This window comes from Ostrea edulis, chromosome 8 (assembly GCF_947568905.1).
Source record: "Ostrea edulis chromosome 8, xbOstEdul1.1, whole genome shotgun sequence".
NCBI classification, from domain to species: Eukaryota; Metazoa; Mollusca; class Bivalvia; order Ostreida; family Ostreidae; genus Ostrea; species Ostrea edulis.
Genome location: NC_079171.1, coordinates 4,962,594 through 4,967,024, shown reverse-complemented (window position 1 = coordinate 4,967,024; position 4,431 = coordinate 4,962,594).

Here is a 4,431-nt window from a genome sequence, read left to right as displayed (position 1 = left end):
GATGTTTGGGGAACATCTGTAAAGATCCCAATTGAGAATTATATAACAATTTATTTTCATAGAAATTAGGTTTGTGTAAAGGACAGTCAGATATAATATGAAATTTACTTTATAAAAAGAAGTGTTAGTACACATGATGTGTTAAACAAGATACTGAGTGCTAGAATGACTTCTCTTTGGATTCTATGCAGAAGTATCCTATATACGAATATTGCTAGTATAAGTTCACCATCAGTATCGTTATAATTCATTGCACATCTTTTTACAGAAACTAAAGAGTCGAAAGGCCCAGCTGGAGAGAAATTCCCATTTCTCGACCAAAGACCAAAAAAAAAGATTAAAAAGGTGCTGACTAAGGAGGCAACGTCTCCAGAAGTAACGGATGATGAGGAAGCCACCCAGAGGAAGGTCTTACCATTTATATGGGAGTCATCCCTGTTGCGTAATGTTAAGTGCGATCTGGACAGAGAGTATGCTGAATCTTTGCAACTTCAATCAAAGAGACAATAAGCCAAGGCCATTAGAAGTAGAACGGAAATGACTATGACCCCACCACCTAGGAGCATTCAAGAGTGGGCCGTTTCCTCTACTTATAAATGATGCTATTACTGTTAATAGTTATATTTAATTTTGGCTCAAGGTCACAATTAATACTTTTATACCGTTATAACCAGTTTTTATGAAATTTTAATAATGCTGTTGAAGGAGAATTGCAATTTTTCGGATGTTTATAATTGACACTGTTTAAGTATGTCTAGCATCTTAAAAAGTGTGATGACCTATATATTTCATTTGATAATTTATTAATTTTAACTTTAATAAATTGAAATAAATGCATTTTTGATACTTTTATCAGAGAATATTGCAAGTATGGAGTTACCTTGATATATTTATACAGATTTGTTCTGCTTTAGTACTAGTGTATCAGTATTATTACATCAAGTTCATTTGTGTGAATATTATAATATTTAAGAATGAATAAAACTGTCAAATTGTGGCTTGTATTCTCTGTACAGTAGAAGGTCTTTGAGCATCAAGTTGGAAATTTGATATCAAATGCATGTATGCAGAAACCATTTGCATATCAGTAGCTTATGCATGCGGAAACTTGATGTAAACTTTGTGGAAACTTGCCGTAAACCATATATAAACCAATATAGTTTATGTATGCGTAAACTTATGATAAACCATATATGCATGTTGATGGTTTACGCCTGCGGAAACTGATGATAAACCATATATATGTCAATGGTTTACGGCTGCGTAAACTCGCGGAAACGTGAGGTTTCAGCAAGTTTCCGTTGCGGAAACCATATGGATTCGTGGACACCCTAAGTTTCCAGAGTGCGGAATCTTGCTGAAACTTGAAGTTTCCAAGCGGAAACTTGGCAGAAACCTTATGTATACCTAAGTTTCCGCAGTGTTTCAGCCTTGCGGAAACTGCATTTTTCATCATGTGTATATTTCCAAGAATTGTTCGTTGAGTATGGAGAATCAAATGGTTAATATTAATCTGGTTATCGTTTAATCTCTAAATATGGAGACTTTGAATTCAGAAAGTTTATGATAGTATCTTCAATTAAAATATAATCTAAATTCAGTTCCTTTGAACTAAATAGTCTCAAAATATCATGTTTTTTAGCTCACCTGAGCCAAAGGCTCAAGTGAGCTTTTCTGATCAAAATTTGTCCGGTGTCTGTCGTCGGTGTCGTAAACTTTTCACATTTTCGACTTCTACTCAAGAACCGCTGGGCCAATTTCAACCAAACCAAACTTGCTACAAAGCATCCTTGGGTAAAGGGCTTTCAAGTTTCTTTATATGAAGTGCCGTGTCCCTTTCAAAGGGGAGATAATCACAAAAATAGGGTAGGGTCATTTAAAAATCTTCTCAAGAACCACTGGGCCAGAGGAGCTGAAATTTTCCTGAAAGCTTCCTGACATAGTACAAATTCCAGTTGGCTCTAATCATGGCCCCCGGGGGTAAATTGGGGCCACAATAAGGGATCAAAGTTTTATATACATGTAGGATAGATCTTTAAAAATATTCTTCTCAAGAACCACAGAGCCAGAAAAGCTGAGATATAGATGAAAGCTTCCTGACATAATGCAGATTCAAGTTTGTTCAAACTCTACACGGTAAGCGTTAGATGTCTGACTGACCGCGCCATAAACATACATATCCATAGCCTTCAGGAAGACGTAATTGGTAGAGTCAGTGCATGCAGATGTTTTAATTCCGACGTGGCTTTATAATGAACCCGATATAAATAACAAAAAGTTTGCACACATTGAAAGATGCAAATTCATTCATTTCAATAATCCATGCGAATACTGTAAATTCTGATTATTGGATTGTCGTATATCCTTAAGTTATGTTGTTTTTGTTAATAAAGGATGGGCGTATGTGCACGTATAATTTTTTATACGAAGGAATTTTATGCAGCCGCGGTATGACCATCACTGGGAAAAATATAAAATAAAATAAAAGCAGTCAACATTTATTATATTTTTAAAAAGTACAAAATCTGTAAAGGCAAAGTGTGTTAGTAGTATAACGCGGCTAGATGTCGTTTTGAGTGCGGGTCGATAGGGGGTTCAACGGAGTGTAGTTTTGAGGGGTATTGCCATGTATGTAGGGGTCAGCAGGTGGCCAGCAGGCCACCGGGTGCGGTCAAGCTGGGCCGGTGGCCAGCAGGCCACCTGGTGCGGTCAAGCTAGGGAGGTGGGGAGGTCAAGCTGGGTAAGAATCTGGGGCGATAGCGTGTGAACGTTTTGTATTCCTTGCTTTTTGTATTCCTCGTGTATTCCTTCATGTCAAATTTTCAAATAAAAAGAATTAAAAGAACAATGGTTGAAAGTTTACACATTTATTCAATGAACAATTCTAAGTTTACACAAACACATTTATTCAATGAACAATTAAAAAGTTTACACAAACACATTTATCAAACGAACAATTTACACACAATTAAACACAATTGATAAAGTCCACACATTTTATACAGTCTTTCACGCGGACTTGGATTTCTTGGCGGCGGTTTTCCTCTTCTTTTTGGGTGGTTCTTCTGTGGGTGGAGGGTTTGCGCTGGGAATGGTAGGAATTACGTCCTGCTGTTTCGGACAGTCCGCAATCCAATGGCCCACACTTGTAGCACGGGTCGCGCTCTTTAGTTTTCTTGGTGGTTTTCTGCGGGCAATCTGGCGACCAATGCCCCGTTTCCCCACAGGTGAAGCAGGCGTTGTTGGTCGGGTCCTTACGGGATTTAGCGGCCACTACTTCCTCCAGTTTTTTCATTAGCACCGCGATGTGATTGGTGATTTCATCGGCCAGCACGTTGGTGCGGTTGACGATTCCGTCCAGGGTGGTCGTAATGATCGCAAAATCAGCCCTGGTCATGGGAAAATCTTCTCCACTGAAGGGTGGTTTATTGTATAATCCCAACTCCAGTCCCGTAGCATCCTGTGAATCGGGGAAGAAAAACCATAGGAATTCTGAGGCGGGAGATAAAAGCTCGAGGTCTTCCCCATTTCATGCTCCTGATCGTCAGCCTTAGCTTTCTTCAAGTCGACTTGTTTCTGTGCCATGTTATCTAGCGAATATCAGAAGATGGAATGAGGTGTGACAACTAGCCTCCGCTTTTATAACAAGTTCAATGACATGCGCAGAACATCTGGCGTTATAATTCAATAATCCCTCACACCAAATACGTACGGTTCACCGACATCGTAAAAGTTAAAGTAGTTGTTTACACAGGTGGTGGCATCTTCTAATTTCCGAGCTCTGGTCCACAGAAATCTCACATCCTCGACGCTTTCCCACATTTGATGCCCTCCAACCCAAAACATCACCATACACTTCGTCCGATACGTGTTTTTGTTTTCAGCCGAATAAAACCCCGATACTTTGCGAGTTCCATCAAGCAGCGTGGTAGAACTGAAAAGTCATAAATTGTATATTAGTAAATTGCTGGTACGATTTCTCTAAATCTGAAGCAATGTTTTTTTCTGACCACCGATCTAAAACATATTCGAAACACAATTTCGAGATCTACGTTTTCTACGGATGTAATGTAATGTCTTCTTGCCACAAAATTTTCCCAAATATTTTCATCGTATTATTCCATATTAATCTCTGGTAAGGATAGACCTTCCATGTTAATGTAGTAAACAACAATTGAACATAATTTATTGACCACGTGATGAACGTCCTGGCGTTGTAGCGTGAGAGAACCCGATTTTCTGAAAACAACTTTCGCGCGCTTCGTCTAGCGCGTGACGACGTAATGAACTTATGAACACCTGGCGTTGTAGCGTGAGAGAACCTGATTGTCTGAAAAACAAACTTTCGCGCCCTTCGTCCAGCGCGTGACGACGTTCTGCAACACCTGGCGTTGTAGCGTGAGATAACCCGATTTTCTGAAAACGCCTGCT